At 37.7% G+C, this 21,717-nt stretch overlaps 1 protein-coding gene and 1 pseudogene across 2 annotated transcripts in view; both read left to right on the forward strand.

Annotated features, from left to right (window-relative positions):
* Rasgef1b (RasGEF domain family member 1B) overlaps positions 1-21,717 on the forward strand; it is a 158,042-nt gene that overhangs the window by 12,305 nt on the left and 124,020 nt on the right. The gene's annotated exons all lie outside the window — the stretch shown is intronic.
* Positions 2,085-2,442, forward strand: LOC103735971 (annotated as a pseudogene).

A 21,717-nucleotide genomic window follows, 5' to 3' on the forward strand; every position in this document is an offset into this window, starting at 1 on the left:
AGAACATTTTAATGATCTTTATACCCCTTCCCCAATGGCACCCTCCCATAGCCTTCCTGCTGGAATTCATACATTCTGTCATTTGTGTTAAGGCCTATCCTGTCAAGTTATTGTCCCCAGATGTCCCTCAGTGCAAGCTCATCCACGAGGTCTACTCAGCTCATCTAGAGTCCCTGCCTTTAAGAAGATCAGCTCTTCCTCACCCAGCAATAGTCAGCTGCCAATAATTCTTTGACCAAGATTGGGGCCTGCTGCCCATTTCCCTAGTTGTGTGCTGGGTTTTTATCTGCTTGAGTTTTCATGGGTCTTGTGCATGCTGACACATTGCTATAGATTCATATAAGCAAGGTCCCAGGAGCCTGTAGGACTCTATTTCCATATGCTCATGGACCTCCTCCCTGGTTCTTACAATCTTTCTGCCCCTTCTTTGGCAAGAGTTCCTGAGTCCTGGGTGGGTGGAGTTTAATATAGGAGTTTTGTCTAAGGACCCACACTCTGTAGATTCTTGTTCTCTAGGTTTTGGCCATTTGTGATCTTTTGTGTTCCTGGCCTTCTGCTGCATGTCAATTGAGTGAGGCCTAAAAATAAAGTTCTATGTGGTACCCCAGGTTTGTGTGTATACCAAAACAGATACAATGGGAGAGAAGAACGAATACATGCTAAATTGTGCCATTCTGGTTCTAAAGAGGCATAAAGAGTAGAAAGATCTGCAGGGATCACCAATGCAAAAATGTTATTGATGGGTAAAACTTGGGGAAAAAAAGAAAGACTAGAAAGCTACAGGTATTGGGAGAGAGGAAAGAGAAAAGAGCAGAGGTCAGAGCCGAGAACCGGTAAAAGCAGGCAGGTGACAAAGCACATGTTAACTCTGAAAAATGAGTGGAAAGAGCAAAGGTGGCTAGGTGTGGGAGACGTGAGTGAAATAACTTGAATCTGAGCTAGGTACAGTGGTGCATACCTGTAATTCCAGTTCTCCAGAGGCTGACACAGGAGGAGTGAGTTTGAAGGACTCCTGGGATACATAAGAAGACTCTACCTCAAAACAAGGAAGGAGAAGAGGAAGAAGAAGAGGAAGAGGAGGAGGAAAAATACTTGAATTTGTAGATGGCTCTTGAACATTAAAAAAAATTATTACGCTTTTTTCAAGGCTATTCTAGCATTAATCTGAATGGGGGCATTTTTGGAGTTAAGAAACCATTTATAATAAAACTTACAGTCTTTTTTCTTATTAAAACCAAAAATCTAGTACCTCTTTTTCCTGAGGTTAAAAAATGATCTCAGTAATTACCCTGCCAATAAGTTTCATATCTGCTACTTTAAAGAACAAACAAACACGAGGCACCAACATTTGGAAAGAGGTGAACATGTTCTTCTCTTAAAGAAGAGAAAAAGGAAATGTAACTACTTCTGCTTAAATTTGAGTCATTATATCATGTGTGCAGATTTTTCAAGGTTATTTCCCTCAGTGGCAAAATGATGGTTTGCAGAAATAAAAAGCTGACATTTTCAAAATTTTAAATGCACTGATTAAACTAAATCCTGAGTAATCACAAAATTCTTGGTATGGAAATACTACTTGACACAGAGAGAAGCAATAGACACCAGTCTTCTGGGATCCTGCTGCAGAGTCTGCGTGAGGAAGACCCTCCAGTCGGTGTCCCAGTGCATACAGAGCACCCAGAATGGTGGGGGAGTCACTGAACATTTGGGAAACAGTTTGGGGTCCCCCTTCTGTGGCACTGTAGTCAGTCGGAATTCCATCACCAGGTAGATGGTGTGATAAAGACCATTTTGCCTATTTGCCTTCTTCAAACACATCTTTTCTAGAAATTCTAAACCTTCATTTTCCCTGTTTGTTAAAGTGAAATCCAAATTGATGAATTTTTTTAAATGCTTAAAAATAAATAGATTCCTGGAAAAATATGACAACTTTTTAGTGACCTAATAGGGTAACAGAATAAGTCTTCTTAGCCCGGAAGTATTAGAGCTTAACTATACTAATGAATATAGGCAACAATCATCAAAACTGCTAAAGCCTTTCATTCAGAGCAGGGGTTTGCTCAGTGGTCGAAAGACTGACTGGTATGCACAAGGACCTGGATTCCTCCAGTGCCATCAAAGGTAAGGTAAGTCATGATGGCAGCAAGATGGTGTCCACCAGCAGGGTCCTCCTGTAGTGAAACCGCATACTCTGTTAATAAGGTTCCTGACAGGAGAGACAATCCAAAACTCAGCACCTCAGAAGCTTTGGCATCAGTAGGACCACCATCTCACTCTTCCATGATTTCACAGTATCCTGAAGGAGGTGCATCACCAGGTCTGTTGATGAGCCAGGGCCCACCAGACACAGCAGAAATAATAAAAATATTACCTCAGACATACAGAAGGATTCCTCTATCTCAGGAAGAAAAGGAATTTATTCAGCGTAGCAGTCCAGAGTAATCACTGTAGCTGCTGCTTGTCATCAAACAAAAGAATTATCTTTACAATAGGGCTCAAAAAAGGATAAATGAAATTTGTTTATTAAACAACCTTAATAAAAATTCTGCAAAAAGAATGAAATATAGAAAATTTAGATGGCTACGTGTATCTCCTAATTTATGTATCTTGGTTGGCTTCTCCACAAGCTTAGCTAATTGTTTATGTACTTTATACTTATTAAAGTCTATATTTTAAATGTTAAAAAGTAAATTTTACATAGGTATTTTATCATATATGTTAGGCATATATGTATATGTGTATGTATATGCAGAGAGAAGGAGAGAGAGAGAGACAGGTGGAGAAGGGAGAGCTCACTGGGGAGTCTGATAATTTTCTAAAGGCTAGATGTAATTGGAAATTCCTGAAACCACAATGAATTTAACAGCTCTGTATTAGTTCCTTCTCTGACTACTGTGATCAAAAACCTGACAAAAGAAGCTTAAGGGAGGAAAGACTGTGTTGGCTTCCAATTGAGGGAATACAGGCCATCGTGGCAGGGAGGGCCTGGAAGCAGGAGCAGGAGGCAGCAGATCACACTGCATCTACCAATAGAAAAGACAGATGCAGGCGTTATGATATGATGCAGTGGGAAACTGACGACACTACCTATGAAGCCTAAAAATAATTATCGAAAGCTTACAAAAACAGCAGATCTATCTAACACAGGAGAAAATTCAGAGACAGAAAACGAATGCTACACATGACATCACAAGAATAACATCAGCCAAATTCATGAAGTAGAATCTTCTTTAGGAAGAACACCCAATAGCTTCAACAAATATTTGGTCTAGAATAGAAAAGAGTGAAAGTGCTAAAATGACAACTAGATGGCAGCTTGTAGATCCAATTTGAATCCAGATGTAAAAACTTGAAAGAGATGTATCTTTGCTCTGGAAATTATTATTGACTATGTTAAAGCTGTGATGAAATGCTTCTTCTAAAAAATAAGAATAAATAAAAATAAAAATAAATTAAGAAAAAAGAACACTGTTCTTGCAGAAGACCCAGGTTTGAATCCCAGCACCCACATGGCAGCTAACAACTGTCCATAACTCCAGTTCCAGGGTATCTGACAGTCTCTTCTGTCCTCCACAGGCATTGCACAATATGGGTGCACTTATCTACATGAAGGCAATACAAGAATACACATAAAATAAAAATAATAAATTTTTTTTAAAAAACCTCAGTTCTGAAATCTTGTTTAAAATGGGGGGGGGATAGCGACATGACTCAGTGAATTAAAGTGTTTGCCATGCAAACCTGAGGATCACAATTTGATGCCTGGAACCTACATAAAGGTAGAGCAAATGGACTAACTTCTACGTATGGAGCGTGGCACCATGCACACCCACACATATCACACACACATACACATCCAAAAATGACTAGGGAATACTGAACCTGACTGGATATTACATATGAAGGAATTATTGCTAATGCTGGTGAATGAGTTGTTTTATAATGTCTTATCAGCTGTATATTATTTAACATTTATACATGGCATCATATCATATTTGAGATTTGCTTTTAAATGCTTCAACCAAAGAACAGTGGGACAAGGAAAAAGAATCAGCTAACAAGAATTGCAGAATAGGGCTGGGGATGTAGTTCAGCAATAGAAGGTTTGCCTAGCATGTGTGAAGCCCTGAGTTAGATCCCCAGCACTGGAGGGGGGAAAAAAAAAAAGCAAAACAAAAGAGAATTGCAGAATGTTAATAAGAGCACTGACTTCTCTCAGGCTGGAGAGATGGCTCAGTAGTTAAAAACACTGATTGCTCTTGCAGAGGACCCAGGTGTGGTTTCCAGCACCCACATGGCAGGTAACAACTGTCCATAACTCTAGTTCCAGGGGAATCTAACGCCCTCTTCTGACCCCCATGGGCATTGCATAACATGGATGCACTTACATACATGCAGGCACAGAAAATTAAAATAATAAATAAAATATTTTTTTAAAGAATTAAGATACAATTTTATATGGAACATGCATATGAATATGCATGTTCAAATCAATAGGGAAAATACTAAAAATTCAAAAACCAAGAAATATAAACATAGAATTATAAAGAGAAAATATAATATGCTTAAAATACTCTTTTGGAAGTAATACAAAAAGTTAAGTTGGATTATTCCAAACTCCAAAATCAAACTGTCCTCTGGAACACACATGGCTTTATGCTCTGGAAAACAGTTACTTTTATGATCAATAGAGAAATCTTTTTAAATAGTAGCAGTCTTTGTATTAAATGCCAACACAGTGTCATGTGGTATACAGAAAGGCTTATTTTTGGAAAGAGTTTCTAGCACTTCTCCAGGCTGATAAAATCCTGGCCAAGAATCTTTGCTGGGGATGAAGAAGGAGTGCATCAGTTGAACTCAGGGAGTGGGTGTTTCCAGGGGTGTTGACAACGTTCTTACTTTGGTTGATAGCCATATGGATGCTCATTCTTAGTGCTTATAGATTTTATTCCCTTTTTGATAAACATGCTATATTTTATAAGGAGGAAAATATTAGTTTGTTTTTTACAAACTCCAAATACAGTCACCTAATGTCCCAAGCTGCCCTTGTAGTGACTGGCCTACAGTCACCCTGAGTGATGAGGAGGAACTGAATGGACCTTTAGTGAGAGTGGCCTTCGTACGCTACTAGTAGAAAACAGACTCAACAGCCTTTCTGACATATAGCTAGACTTTACATAGTGTGAAGTTTTAGATTTTTAATTTTGCCATTCATTTCTAAGAATAATTTAACAAAGTCATCATTGAAACACACTGATAAAAGTATTTCAATGTTTTTCTTAGTGTTAGTTATAATAACAAAGGTTAGAAACAGTGGAAAATGTCTAGAATTGGTTATTGTAAAAATAACTTAAACTAAAAGGAGGGTGGGACTCTGTAATGAAAGAAAGTTTCCAAGAGAAACTTTCAAGTACGCCTGGCTGTTGGGGTTCCCCAGGGGTAGCACTGACTCCTGGGGAAGCGTTTAGTTCCAGAGCTACCCTGAGTGAGTGGACTATCCAAGGAAAGCCCAGGAATCCCCTGAGAGGTTCTTTCTTACTTTCTAAAATCCCATCCATATGGGATATGTTTAATGACCAGAAAAACTCCATGATTATAATAATGTACTACTGATATGACTCTTCAAGAATGGGCAATAGCTGAGGTGGTTTTCTCAGAGTAAAGATGGATTTATTAGTACTTATCCTCCCATCCAAGAGAAGATGAAAGGCTGGAGTAAAGGAATGGGTGTAATGGTTAGGCTCTCATCTTAAGAACTCAAGTTCATTCTCCATTGTTAACTTCCAGCTTACTGTCCTGGGTACAATTTGTAATTGATGTGTCTAGAAAGCTTATATATTACATAATCATACCTGGTCAAGAGCAAATCCTGCTGGTAGTATCAGATGCTCAGAAATGATTTTCCTATGGTCATATACTTAAAAAAAGACAAATGATTTCAAAAAAGTCCTCAAATATCGAAGAAAAATTTGATTATTGATGATAAAATTGTGGAGATAATACATTTAAAAGTGCTTGAAAACATCCAATTAAATGTCTCAGATGAGCGAGAATATGCAAATTCAATAATAATAATTCATATTTAATGGCTTCTAACAGTTAATTGCCTTCTTTATCATTTATAGAAAGTAACTTCCTGAAACAATACAACTATCACTATATTCTGTAATTCTCTGTCCTCACTTTCTCCCTAATTGCCTCCAACTTTATTAAGTTACTTGGAACTAGAGTATTATATAATATTCTAAGAAAATCTCTTGTAAAGATAAAAGATTTAGTCATTAGATTTTATCCATGAGTCTGAAATACCAATTAGTGACTAATAGGAATAACATTTAGTCATTTGAAATTGAATTTTGACACATTTTTTTGGCCTAAAGAGAAACAATCTCTATTTCTGATTGTGAAAGTAATAGTCCCTTATTCTTCCTCTTTATGGCAGTTTTGAAAATTTAGGGAGGACCAAGAAGGAAATAAAAATTCCCACAAAAAATAACCATAGTGACTATTTGAACATATTTTCTTCCTATTTCTGCATACATTCATGTTACATAACTTAGATTATTCAACATATACTGTTTCTTTCCCAATATCTTTTCCCCTCACATTACAGTGTGACTATTTTAAAACTGTCATTAAATAAATTTCAAAATAATCTCAACTTTAATAGCTAATATGTGAATATATCACTGTAGTTTAAATTGTTTTAACCAATAACCCATTCTGAACATTTTTGATGTTTCTAACTTTTGTCATAATAACTCATGCTAAGTAAGCAATGGAAAACTTGTTTAGAGATTGTTGTGTGTTTCTGTGATTACTTCCTTATAATTATTCCCTACATGAATGATAAAGGTTAGAAACCACATTTCAGAAGGGGTACTGCCTAATTTTACCTCAGAAATTTCCACTAGCAACTTGTAAGAATGCCAATCTTGTGTTACCACCAGCAGTACTGAATACTATGATTTTAATATTTGCAAATACAATGTTAAATCATGATGTCTCAATATTTTTATTTGTATTCTACATTTACCAGCGGTGTTTATTTTTTTTCTACATCAATTTATTTTTCTATTTCTTCTTCTGTATAGCATATGATTATATGTTTGGTTTGTTATTCTATTTTAATCTTAATTTTGTGCTGAATGGTTTTGAGAAATGTGGCAGGCATATAGGAAGATCATATAAAATTTGTGTTTAACTGTTGGATATGTATACTTCCTTCTTTCCTTTCTCTCTTTTCCTTTCCTTGTTTTTCCTTTTTATTACATTTTAAAATTTATTTTCTCTGTATATGTATCTGTCTGCCTGCCTGTCTGTCTATCTGATCACACATAGCATAGGTGTAGAGGTCAAGGGACAACTTTTGGAATCATTTCTCTCCTTCCACCATGTGGGTCCCAAGGACTGAACTCAGGTCAACAGGTTTGGTGGCAAATGTCTTTGCCTACTGAGCCATCTTATCGACCTGGCCTGCTGTTTTTCTATTCATAAGGAGAGAGGTTGGGCCCTTAGCTATGTTGATTGGAATGAGATGTGGTTGGAAGAATATAGGGTAAATTGATATATTTAAGAAAACAGATGGAAATACATTTTTTAAAGATATGAAAATATTTGGGGGAGAAAGTCAACAAAACAGCAACAAATTCAAATGTTCAAAGGAGAGAGATGGAGATGAGAAAAAGCTATTATTGGCTACAGTTTGGGATGAGAAGGAAAAGGAGAGGCTGCTCCGGTGGTAGAGACTTGGATAAGGACAGGCAAGGGTGGTTTTCAGTGACCGCTACAATTTTAAGCAGACATCTCTTAATCACTGGTACCTCTGTCAATCTTCCATGAAATATCTGTAGTAACCGTCAAGGTTCTGTAGTTGGAGTTGTGTTGTGTTTGGATTTGCCATTGGACTAAAATAAGACTTAAGAAGGTATTTTTTAAAGCCTAGGTTTATTATTTAAGTTAAATTCATATAGTAAATATAATACTGTATCTTTTAAGTATTTTCCCTATTAGCTGTTTAACGTTTTTAAGGCATTCACAGAACTTGTAAAGATGATATACATGAGCACTTTGTACATGGAGGGGGGAGAATCACAGATTCAAGGCCAGCCTAGGTGACACAGCAAGTTCTCGGGATACATAGTGAGACTTTGTCATGAAGAAGGAAGGGAGGAATGGATAGAGGAAGGGAGGGAGGGCAGAAGGGACAGAGAGAGGGAGGGAGGGAAGAAAGAAGGGCAGAAGGGGAGGAGAGAAAAGACAACATGTAAATATGTAAAGGATTCTAACATGTAATAAAAGATTAATTGGTTGAGGTTCTAACAATAGTTTTTGTTTTTTACATTATTTTAGAATCAGAGTTTACATAAACATTGTAGGAGGGTGATTTAACATCTTATAAAGCTTAACTTTAGAAATAGATGCCTCCTATTTGGGAAAGATATTTTCTTTAGTCAAACATAGTATATAACATTGGCCACTTAAAGCAGGAAGGTTTGAGAGAGGGAACCTTCAGAGACTCAGGTTGCTTAGATCATTGCTGGCAGCTGTCATAAGCTGTACTCTTACGTCAACTGGACTATGATACTTTTAACGTCTAAATAAATGTTTAATCTCTCTCTCCATGCTTAAATATAGAAAAATGTGTGTGTGTGTGTGTGTGTGTGTGTACATATGTGCTTGCTGTAGTAACCCAATGCCATGATCTTTCTTTTCTTCTAGTGCTTCTGTGTGTAGATAATTACATTCAACACTAAACTAAACCAAACCATTGTAGGATTAATGACTTTTTGTATAGGATAAGGTGAAGCTCTAGATTACTTGTCATTTCTTCACTGTTAATATATGATATATAGAATAACATAATTCTTTATTTTAGATTTTAGATAAACCAAATTTTTTAATTAATTATAATGTTTATTAGTTTTTTCTCTTGGGGTTTCTAAACAGAAATGTATATTCTCTATAATTGGAAATAAAACATCAGATAGAAGATAAATCAATTGTACTTCTTAGAGTTTTAAAGAAGATGAATTTTTCATGAATCAGAATTACAGCTTATTAAAGATATTTTAATTTTAACCATGAGGGTTAGGAGAAAAAGAGGAGCTCAGAAAAAACTAAGACATACCCCAGTGTGGCTATGGGCTCCTCAAAGGAGAGTCAACAAAGGAAATTGTTTGTGATTCTGAAAAACAGTAGTCAGCTTATAACTATTGGATGCAAGAGAGAGCCCTATTGAGCTCTGAACCAAGCAAGGCAAGAATGTTTCTGAGACACTTTTACCCCATATCCAAAGTATCTCTGAATCTCATTATTAACACAGAATACATTTTACCTCACCTAAATACATAATGCATCATGTATACTGTATTATAGCTGAGAAAACTGAAACTCTAGTGATGAGCACCTTGACCAGGGTCAAGTAGATAGTAGCACTTGAGCCCAAGTCCATGTGTCCAGTCTGTCTGCTCACTACATCTTGTTGCTACTTGACCTTTCAGCAAAAGCAAAGCATCAGTGTGTAAGAAGCTTGCAGCTTCACAGAACACTTCACATACATCTTACATTTTTCAAAATTTGTTTTTGAGTTAAGTAGGCCAGTGATCTTGTTTTCTTCAGTGCCAGGGATTGAACCCAGGCCTTCGTGCTAGGTTCATGCTAGGCAAATGCTATACACCGTTGAGCTGAATTCCCTTCCCTCATGACTGTTCTGAAGTAAAACCAAATAACCCCCCAAACTTGAAGTCCTTTACCTCATATGCTGTTTAGCTATGCCGTGTGTCAGTAATCCATTCTCTGGAAAGTCATAAAGCAAAGCACTCAAAGAAAGGCTGCTCTGTATATGGAGGCGTGCCTGATAGTTTGGTTAGAACTGTGACTGCCTTCATCGGGATTTGATTATGCCTGCCTTGGCATAGTTTTGTGAGAGTACTAGTGTGAGTTCAGGAGTTTAGGAGAAAGGTAGACTAGAGAGGTAAACGTCTGATGTTGGGAAAGGAGAGCTAGAAAGGAGTTTTCAAGTGTCCATGTAAATAAATTTTGTGATAGCGAACTTTCTTTCCCAGTATTTGATATTATATTTTTGAAGCAGAATGGAGCTGAGATTCTTCACGGCTTGTTGAAAGTTTACCACATGGATGTCAATCTGAGTTGATACAGTTTCTGACATTCTTATAAAGGTTAGTTAATTATAAGAACCAGTTTTATATATTCTTTTAATCTTTCAATTGGAAAGAAAGTGTAGGTTTTGAATTTAAGTGCATGAACCTGGTCAGAGATCCATACTTCACAGTGTGTTTTGATCTATACTTTAAGTGTGTTTTGAGTTTAAGTGCATGAACCTGGTCAAAGATCTATACTTCACAGTGACCTTTATTCCACATTTTCTTGTCACTGTGACTAAGATCAGATAGGGTGGGGCTGTGTCAGCTCTAGTGTGAATTACAATGGCATGAGGAAACTAGAAAATTCCCCTTGTATTTCCATGAAAATATCCTTAGTGGATAAGTTGGGAAACCAGTATTCTGAATTTTTTTTGTTCAAGCTATAACCTTCCATACTAAGTCATGATCCTTATACAGTATATGTATACTGTAGAGAATTATTTAGCCACACAAAACTATGTATTTGAAGCATATGGAATAACCTGGGAAACTATAATAATTAACAAAAAATGCTAACATTTAAATTTTGGGCATCAAGTCTCTTTTGTCAGTCAACAACATTGGCTCAGATAAAAGTTTTTTTTTTTTTCAGAAGTGTGATGAGAATTAAAGCATAGAAATTAGTGATAGATGATGTGAAAATTGAATCTGGAAAGTTCTGACCATAAGGCTTCTCTTTCAAGCTCCTAGATTTCCCTCATAAAACTTTTTCCCTGCATGCCCACTCTACTTCTTTCTCTACCTTGGCTGACCTCCTTAAACATAGTTTTTGTTACCTCATATCTTCACCTTATGTGTAGGCCAAAATGTTTTCCTTAGCTGTAGTTATGCCTGAATCTTACATCTAGCCCTTTCAGTGGCAGTACTAGCTGATTTCATCTTTCATCTTCCAATTCTAAATTCCTCAACTGATTAGTTCAGTTCAGCCCTCTGAGTCAGCCCACAACTCAAAGGTTCTCAGTTAGTTGAAGAGTGAGCTGCTCTTGAGTGGAGTGGCCAGAGACCTCAGGTCACATGGGCCCAAAGTATGTACGCTTATGTAGGAGGAGCCCATAAATGTGTCCCGTACTTAAATATTACATGGACATGCATATACATAGAAAATAGGAAAATATATTAAAATGTGGTTGTCTTTGAGGAGTGACATTACAAAGATTTCTTTTACCCCATTTTGTCTAATTTTTCTACAGTGAACATATATTTTGTAATCAAAACACGATGTACTCGAAAATGCTTCTTTTTTTTTTTTTTTTAAAGAATGGCAATGTTAAGACTGGGGATGTAGCTCAATGCTTCCTAGATATACAAAAACCCTGGGTTCAATTCCCAGCACTACAAGAAAAAGAATGACAATATTTCAACCAAATGACCTTATCATTCAGTGCCAACCTGATTTACAAAGGTTGATGTAGGCTCAAGAGCAAGGAAGCCAGTGGCCTCCCTGGTTCCCCTGCTCTCTTTCCTGAACAGTCACAGCCTTAAATGATAGTGCCTCGCCTGAACCCAAAGGAATAAACGCGTCTGATTGCAAGTCAGAGCTTGTTGATTGCAGATCTTTGACTGTTAATCTAGCCTGCACACTGCTGTAAACCGTTCAAAGTTGGGAATCTTTTAAAATCACACCCTGTTGACTTGAAGCGGATTCCATTTTTCCAGGTTTCATCAAACCATTATTTGCTATGAGTTACAATTTGTGATGGGCTTTTGCTGACATACCAAAAATTGTCAGCTCTGCTTCATTTTTAAATACAGAGAGTAGAGAAGTCGAGGAGGAGAGAGGGGATTTCCAGATGTGGAATCTAATCTCACTCAATCCAGTCCTGCATCTCTACTCGGCGGTTTTCCTTCGTTCCTTCCAGTGTGTTTCCTCTTGATGGATAAACATGATCTCTTAAGAAGAGAAGAAAGCCTTCGGGTCAAGATGAGATAGAGGCTGAAGGGGCACAAAATCAGATCTGTGCTACCGGAGAGAAGAAAAGACAAGATCAAAGTGTCTGAAGATTTTACTCAAACACAGAACTTCAAGCTGAAATGAAACGCCCTCTCTGGCTCGGAAAGGACCCTGAACAGTTTGAAGCTGATCTTGCTTGACCTGGAGGAACTGAAAGTGAAGATGAATTTAGTCAGTTCTAGGTATCAAAACATGCAGAGGTCCCTGCAGCTCCCAGGCTTCGGGATATGTAAACTCCCTGAGCGGGAAACTAGAGGGGCTGGAGACAGGATTCAGGTAGAAGTTCTCTGATTTCATTTTCAGCTTATTTAGTATTTATTCCACTGTCCAGAAGAGGATGAGCTGTTACAGTATACCATACTTACATCACTAAAATGATACAAGTTTCAAGAGGCCTAGTGAGAGCTTGAAACATCCTCAAAGAGCTGAAATGAAAGTGCCAGCCATAAATAATATAAACTGCTAAACTCAGATGCAAACAAAATTACCACACAAAGGATGGTAGTTGACACAAGATCTCTTTGAGGAATCACTTAATTTCAAGTTTAATATGAGCCTAAAGTGTCCTAGACAATGAATATAGGAAAAATATGTCTGAAGAGAATCCCTTTGTATTTAGTATTACATGTTGACCAAATGCCACTAACAGATACCCAAAGTAGAGAGGAGACCTACAAATCATACCTTAGGGACTAAGAACATGCTCATTGGGGGTCCTATGAGGAGGGACATATAAGAATGATTTTTAGATGTTTCAAGAAGACTCGTGGAATTAGACTTTCAAGGAAACCCAAAAGGTTGGATTAACAGGAAGCTGAAGGATGAGGAGCTTCATAAAGATACAGCTGCCCTAAACTGGAATGAGTCCCATTTGAGATACTCCGTTCTCTTGCATAGGGGTGAGTGTAAGCAAAGGATAAAGAACACACTGGAGGATGGTGGGGTTGCCTTTAACACCATGAATCAGAGTATTAAAAGCTTAGTAGCCATTTAAATTGCTTCTCCTATTTTATACCATCTTTTGCAAGAACTTGGTAATACCACTGCCTTTGTTATTTCAGGGTAGATACAGAGGAAATGGGGACATCAAAATGACTTCATAAAATAGCCATGTACCAACAGCCAAGGGTGCTCTGGATGCTTTTGTTTTTGTTTCTGTTTATTTTTGAAACAGGGTCTTACTATGTAGCCCAGGTTGGTCTGCAAGTTGCAATCCCTCTGTCCCAGCCTGCTAAATGGTGGGATTATAGATGTGCCCCAGCAGGGTCAGCTACAGTACATTCTTTAAGTAAGGAGTTCACTTTCACCAGTGGAAATGCCCTGAGAGCTCTGAAATATTTAGGTACATTTCTCTTGGGAAGCATTTATAAATTGTCTGCCATGTGCTGGGCAGGCATTGTTGCAGGACCAAAGACACAAACACCAATAAGACAAGGTTCACTGGGTTTCAGTTCTGTGTAGGGTGATAGATTCTTAAGACTAATGTGAGCCTCTCTTCTTCATTTAATATTCTCCATCTTCTAAAGATGCTTTGATATCGTCAGATGAAAGTCAAGTGTATGTTGATGAAGCATCTCTAATGTTTTAGTAACTTTCAGATGAAACCCTTTTATGTATGCCAGTTTTAAAACTGGTTTTATCACATTCTTTTTAAATGTGGTAGAAAGTAAACAAGTGTGTGTGTTTGTTACAAGTACCTTTCTCTTTGTTGTTGTCTTTGGATACCATGAAGGTTTATTCAGTACATACACCTACGATAGCTTTTTATCTTATTAGTTGAAGTGACAAAATTTAAATTCTGAAGAAATCTTAGATAATTATAGGCCCTTTGATCTAGAGTATTCCACAGTTAATGTGTGAGCAGATGTCGGCCTGCATTAAGCACAAAGATTTTTTTTTTTTTAATGTTAAATGAGAGGTTTACATTTCAGATGCTTCAATGGTAACCAACCGGCTCTTTGGACTTCTGCTTAAATATGAAGCAGGTGGAAAATTAGGTTCCAGTACTGTTTGCTCCTTGCCTTCTATGAAATGAGATGCTTTCTTGGAATTTTTCTTTAACAAATCACATTAAATTCATTTAAAATTAAAGAGCAACCTCTAAATTTATGTTCAGTTTTCTAAGACCACTGCAACCCCATCTATGAAGTGGAGCATCCTGGGTGGAGCTGGGGTGGAGAGGCTTATGCGGCTACTTTTAGAGCTAAAATGTGATTCTTTTTCAGCAAAAGAAAAGGCAGATTAATTCCCCAGTGGAGAATAATCAGCCCACTTAGCAAGCCAGCCACATCTTCCCCATTGCTTGTTGCTTATAATGGACCATCTAATGAATCTGTGTTCTGAGAACTCAAGTAGGAGAGTCATGTTCTGAGAAAGAGTCACATCCACTTTTCTGAAAAATCCATTTTCTTAGACCGGCAGGATGGCCCAGCAGAGTGTAAGCTGCATCACTTCAGAATATAGATTAATAATGTGATAATAGTTGCTATTTTTATTACATTTATTTATTTAGTGTGTATGTATGTATGTGTGTGCTCATGAATTGGTATGTGTGTAGTCAGAAGGACAACTTGCAAGAGTCAGTTCTTTCCTTATAACATGTGGGTCTTAAGCCTCAGGCTTGGTTGCCAGTGCCTTTACCTACTATGTCATTTTGCTGGCTCCAACTGTTTGTTTTAATTTTTTATTTATTACTTTTATTTTATGTGTATGAGTGCATTGCTTGCATGTATGTGAGTGCACCCGTGTCGTGCAATGCCGCGGACATCAGAAGAGGGCTTCGATTCCCCCGGAACTGGAGTTAAGGACGGTTTGTAGCCGCCATGTGGGTGCTGGAAATCGAACCCGGATCCTCTGCAAGAGCAGTCAGTGTTCTTAACCACTAAGCCATCTCTCCAGCCCCTGTTTTTGTTTTAATAGCAGGCATCAACACTAAAATAAAAGCCAGTTTTGGTTATACCACACTCTGTCACCAACCACACAGCTATAGGAAATCAGGTAGAGCACAATAACAGGTAATCACAGTGACCCTAGATTATATACACCCCTTCCTGTTTAATCGTTACAATCTCATGAAATCCAGAAAGGCACTTTTCAGTTGTCTGTATATATTAGTGGGAACAGTATATTCCATATCTTCTGAAGTTTCTGGGATCCGAGAATTGCGGACTATATATCCTTGTACCCCTGCTGATCCTTATGTAGGGCTGGTTGTAATATTCATGCCAAGTGGTTTTAGTAGAGCTCTTTCTAGATACTGTGTTTTCTGGTGACGCTGGAAAGGGCACCTTTAGTCCTCCCCCTGTCCATCAGGCCCATCACAGGCCTGTGACTTTATTCACAGCAATGGGAACTCACACTGATTTGCTTGTGGTTCCTTGAAATATTTACCTGTTGTGTCAAAAATGATCCAACAGAACAAATGCAAAAGTATCAATTTTTAACGTGGGCAGAACAAGAAGGGTCTGGGTAAATAAGCCTTAAGACTGATGTCTTTTGTGTGTGTAATGGAACATGCTCAGTACTGATAACCTTCCCATGTTTCCCCATTTGCTTCTTTGGAGCCATTGCATATCATCCAGTATATCTAAAAGTCAACCCAGACTACTATAAAATTCATTGCTAAAGCTCTTACGCACAGTTCACATACATACCAGACTGTGATTGTTAAAGTGAGGGTAAAGCAAGAAATGGTCATGTTATTTTACAGCATCATTAAGGGAGTCCTAGAGACCTAAAGGGTCAGTGTACGTGCCTGTCTAAAGATTCTTAATCACTTCTGTGGCTTTATCATCACTATACTTTTATGTTTCTCAAGTTCTATTCCTGACAGAGACATCAGTTTTGTTAAACTGTTTTCTTTTCCAGTAGTTTTTAGATGGCCTTCATAATGTGTGACCAAGATAAAATATGCATATATGAGGAATTAAGACTATTCATTTGCCATCAGAATAAATGTGCTTCTCATAAAGAATGAATTCCAGGAGGAATTCATACTATTATCTCAGAAACCCTGAGTGCTCTTGTCTGTTTGGCATGATTCTTGCAAGTGCCTACAATGAAATGCACTTATTAAAATAACAAGATGAGGGGCTGGAGAGATGGCTCGGTGGTTAAGAACACTGGTTGCTCTTGTAGAGGACCCGGGTTTGGATCCCAGCACCCACATGGAAGCTAACAGCTGTCTGTAATTCCAGTTCCAGGGGATCCAACGCCCTCTTCTGACCTCCATAGGCATTGCATGACAGGAGTGCGCTTACATACATGTAGGCGATATACACATAAAATAAAAATGGGAAAAAATAGCAAGATGAATAAGGGCTTCCAACCATTAGGATATATAACTTGGAGCTAGCATATCCTAAGCCAGTATTCAGCTTTACAAAGTGTTCAGAGTATCAACATTGAGTAGACCAGCTCACCTAGCCACAATACCCGTCAACAGTAGACTTCAGTTTAGCATGCTTAATGACGACTCTGAGTAGGACATTGATAATGGGCCACCAAAGCACCAGCTAGTGAGATGATGTTAAAACATGCCAATGAATGGCACATCTTAATGATGGTGCTACCTCTAAACTCAGACCAGCCAAGGCTACAGGCAGTGAGAACCAGTGGGTGCTACATTAGAACTGTTCCCCATTGCTCTACTTCCAATATTTCCTCTGTGGTTCTGGCCAGTCAGAGCCTAGTGCCAGGAAATGTATAGGTTCTGGGCTCCAGCAACTTGCTGGGCATGGCCACTCTACTGCTTGACTCATCCTCTAGGTCCCTGGTCCTAAATACCTCTACTCATGGTTCAGTCCCAGATGACTTTTTCTCCCAATTTCTATAGCACCATTATCTACTGAGCTGGGTTCCCAAAGCCACCTGGATAGTCTTATTGTGGCTAAAGAGAACCAAACTCCAGACAAGATGATGGCATGTCACCCCTCAGATGTGTTTTCTCTTTAGCTACTGAGTCTGCTCCAGATTAGGGTGGGGCTTCTCTTCACACATGTAACAATGGTTTGCTCTAACTACATTTTCCTGCTGGGTAGTGAGCTTTGCTGAGGGCCCAACTTGGACCTGTCAGATCTTTTCTCCCAGGCAAAAGCTTTCATCACCTAAGATTTTGCCTCATGTGTGAGACCTAGACATGCATTGGCTGAAAGTAGTGGGGCCTTTCCAAGAGCGTCATGGGCTGTCCACTTCAGATACACTCACAGACGACAGACTGTAGAGTTGCCTCCAATAATTTTGTTTGAGGCAAACTTGAAAAAATGTGCCGCTCAACATCTGTTATATTGTAATCCAAGAATGCTGTACAAGCCATAGCATGTGGATTAAATTGGTCTCTATTACTCTACTAATGTAGGAATTGGATACATGCAGGAGATAGCATTGGATCTGTTTTTTTTTTTTTTTCAGTAATGGCCATTAAATTATTCTACTACTTTAAGTAACAAGACAAGTTGATTTTAGTTATATTTCATGAATAGTCATACACATAATTTTTGACAAGGACCCATGCTAAAGCTAGGTGCATATGTAATCATAATTGCCAATCCAGACTGCACAATATCAACACACAAAATGGTTTTCTCACTGAAAAGCTTCCAGTTAACCTTATGAAGGACCCAGGAAGTCTCTCAGAAATGACAGCAGTTCACAGAAGAATGAATGGTCATCTCACTCATCAGTGAAGACCAACTAGACAAAGTTGCTACCAGATATACCTATTACCTAAGAAAGTTGGACCACTTCATTTCAATATTGGAAAAGTATGTTTTATTTGAAGAAATAATTAGTGACTGAATTCTGGAGGTGGCACAGTTTAAAAGAGTGGCCCGCATGTTCCAATGTGTGGGAGTCATCTGAAGAGTTGACTTCAGGGCCAACATGCAGGCCTGCCATGAGAGAGGTTTTAGCTCAGTGGGCTTGGCGTGGAGCTTTGTCAGGGGCTTTCACAGAAAGCAGCCAATAGTTTTGATGCCAGTCCCATGAAACACAATTTGAAAACTGAAAACAGAACATGGACACAACATAAACAGAAGAATTCAAATCTTAATTTAACTTTTTATGTGTTGGTTGCTTTGGACAAATTATTGCACTCTCTGAGTCTGTTTCCTTAACTGTAAAATGAGGACAGTATTCTCATTTCATAGACTTACATTTATATAGAAAACACATGGAACATATAGTACATATTCAATAAATGATAGTTTTGTATTAAGGTTCTCAGTGGGTTCTATCAAGTCTAAAGATGAGACATGAAGGAGGCTCTCAGTCCACTATTGCTATACAAATGTATAATTTGTTACTCAAACTGGGATATTGTTGATAATTATGCTGGAGGGGCCAGTGTAAACCCAGGACTATACATATATCTTAATTACTAGAAAGATGAAATAAAAACAGCATGTTTGCGCTGAATAAATTTTTTCCATGATTCTAAGACTGAAAGAAGCAGACATGATCTTTGTGGTTAACTTTGCAAAAGCTTTAAAGCCACTCCTAGTGAGGGGTAGGATCTGTCCCTAGTGTGTTTTACTGTTTCCTTGATGCCTAGAAGTAGCACCATGTTTTGAACATTCTAGGTTCCTCAGAAAATAATTTCATTAATTCAATTATTCCCAAATAAAAGCTATTCTAAATCAATAATTTCTATTTTCTATTGTGTCTGAATCTTTCAAGAAGTACCAAAACAATGAGGCTTCATAGCACAGTTCTCTTCAAATTCCTCTTTTTTTCTCTCCATGAATCCCTGAATGAAGGTCAACTTATGTCTTCATATACCCAAGGATGCTACTTAAACTGAGAACTGGTTGTTGTCCTTTTCACAGGCCTTCATACGTACTGTCAGCTAATACTTAAGTAGTCATGATAAGAGCAACAGAAAACAAGACATTTTTAGCTCCTTTAACATTATAGAAGCTGAAACCATTTAACACAAAAAGAAAATGAAATTCCAAGAAATCGTGCCTTAAGGATATTTATTGTGGAATTTTGTTTGAGCAAAGGACTAAAGAAAATCTGTGTCTTATAAAGTGGGCCTGGCTAACAAGGTTGTGGTAGCATTTCTCAAAATGCAATGTATAGATCCCAGGGGTTGACTGTGTGAGTTCGAAGAAGTTGCTTAGAAATACTGACACCAATCATTTACCTTTTTATTGTTTCAGCATTTGCAGCAATAGTGCAAAGGTGGTGGTGGGCAGAACTATTGGAGTCTTAGCATGAATTAAGGCAGCAGCAGGGACTCTGGGTGGACTCAGTCATTAGATTTCTGTCACCATGTGGTTTCATTTATTCTAATGGCCAGAATGTCCTTCCTGGAGGATGTCCTTGATGAGGTAGTGCATCTGACCAGTTTCATTCAGCCCTGCCCTTCAGTGCTTGTCTATTCATAGTCTGAAAGACAAATAGAGAAGCATCCAAAAAAGCACTCTGGCTGCACACTGGCCTGGGGCTCACCTCCGGAAAGCGCACTTAAGCAGTTTTTTGTCACAAGAGGAAATGTGACGGAACATTTTTTCATGAAGAAGAAATAACTGACAGGCAAACTGTAGTTATTCAGAATTGGCAGATATGCAAAAATAGATGAATTGAATTTGTCACTTCAAGGAAAACAATGCAATGGACCATATTTCTTGGCAATGGTAAAATTTGAGCTTTCAAGGGAAAATTAGAATTTTGGAAAGCTTATATTTGCCCCATGAGCTTTACCGGATTCTGATATTTGAAAACTTTTAGGGACTCTTAGTGATGAAATGAATGAATGTAATTTTGTGTTATAACATAATAAAATATAACAACATTTGGGAAATGTGTCTAACAGTGAACTCTATTTTCCAAAGATTAACAAAAGCAGGTATGGATAAATGATTTATTCAAAAATGTAACTAGATTAGTAGATTTTAATGCAGTAGAGTAGGAAATTTTATTGCTGTGTTCTCAAATTCTATATTGCAGATAAACTAAGAAACTACCACTTTGTTGAGTTTTAGTCTAGTCAGAGAATAGCAATCACAATTATCTGGAAAGCCTATTAAAATATTCTTTCCTTTTTTAATAAAACATCTGAGTGGGGCCAGGTTTATTTGTATAATTAATCCCAAACAATATTTTGAGTTAGACTGAGTTCAGAAGCAAATATAAGTGTCCTACTTTAAAAAATATATTTTATTTATTATTTTTATTTTTGCATAAGAGTGTATTGTCTACATGTATGTAAGTGCACCTGTGTCATGCAATACCTGTGGAAATCAGAACAGGGTGTTGGATTCCCCTGGAACTGGAGTTACGGATGGTTGTTAGCCACCATGTGGGTGCTGGAAATCAAACCCAGGTCCTCTGCAAGAGCAGCCAGTGCTCTTAACCACTGAGCCATCTCTATACTCCCAAGTCCTATTGTTTTTCATTAGGCCAAAAATCAAAGTGATTTACAAATTTTATGAAGCAATGTCACTTTTCCTCACCAAATCTTTTTATTTTGGAAAATATAGTTAATTTTAATTCTCATAAAATATTTATATAAATTTGAAATAGACTTATAAAATAAATTCATTAGTGTATTTTTTAATTTATCAGGATTAGTTTCTAATACATAGGCATTTATACTGATATGTAATATCAATGCAAATAAGAACTCTTTGAAGTCTTTCATAATTAGTGTGTACGTGCATGTGTGGGTATATGCATGTGTGTGTGTGTGTGTGTGTGTGTGTGTGTGTGTGTGTGTGTTTTCAGCTGTACATGTGCCATGGCATGCCTGTGAAAATCAAAAGACAACTTTCCTTCAGGAATCATGGGTTCCAGGGATTGAACTCAGCCCATCAGGCTTGGATGGCAAATGCTTTTACCTCTGAGCCATCTTTTGAGCTGGGTAATTTTTAAGAGTAAAAGCTTCTAGAGACCAAAAAGTTTTAGAATTACTTAGTAGATTTATAGGTGTGTATTTAGAATTCACTGTTACATACTTTTAAGTGAATGAAGTTTCTTTTTAAATTTTTGTATTATGTTTTTATTATTTTTATTTTATGTGTATGTGTGTATTGCCTGCATGTAGGTAAGTGCACCCATGCCATGCAATGCCTGCAGAGGACAGAAGAGAATGCCAGATCCCCTGGAACTGGAGTTACTGACAGTTTTTAGCTCCCTTGTGGTTGCTGGGATTTGAACCCCGGTCTCCTGCAAGAACAGTCAGTGTTCTTAACTGCTGAGCCATCTCTTCAGACCCCTATTTTTATTTTTTTATTTTGATGTGTATGGGTGTATCGCCTGTATGTATGTAAGTGCACCTGTGCTGTGCAATGCCCATGGAAATCAGAAGGTAGCATCAAATTCCCCTGGAACTGGAGATATGGATGATTGTTAGCTACCATGTGAATGCTGGGAATCAAACATAGGTTCTCTGCAAGAGCAGCCAGTGCTTTTAACTGCTGAGTCATCTCTCCAACCCCAAATAAAGCAAGTTTCATTGTAATATGCAGTGTGCTCACATTTGTACAAAAAGGCAAGAATATGAACAAAATAGTTTTACATATAGTAAAAATATGTAGAACTATTATTAATACATGTGTTATATGTAAATATGCAGGTGCGTTATTATGAACATGTTTA

The sequence above is a fragment of the Nannospalax galili genome, unplaced genomic scaffold, assembly GCF_000622305.1.
Source record: "Nannospalax galili isolate Female #2095 unplaced genomic scaffold, S.galili_v1.0 scaffold277, whole genome shotgun sequence".
In the NCBI taxonomy this organism is placed as follows: Eukaryota; Metazoa; Chordata; class Mammalia; order Rodentia; family Spalacidae; genus Nannospalax; species Nannospalax galili.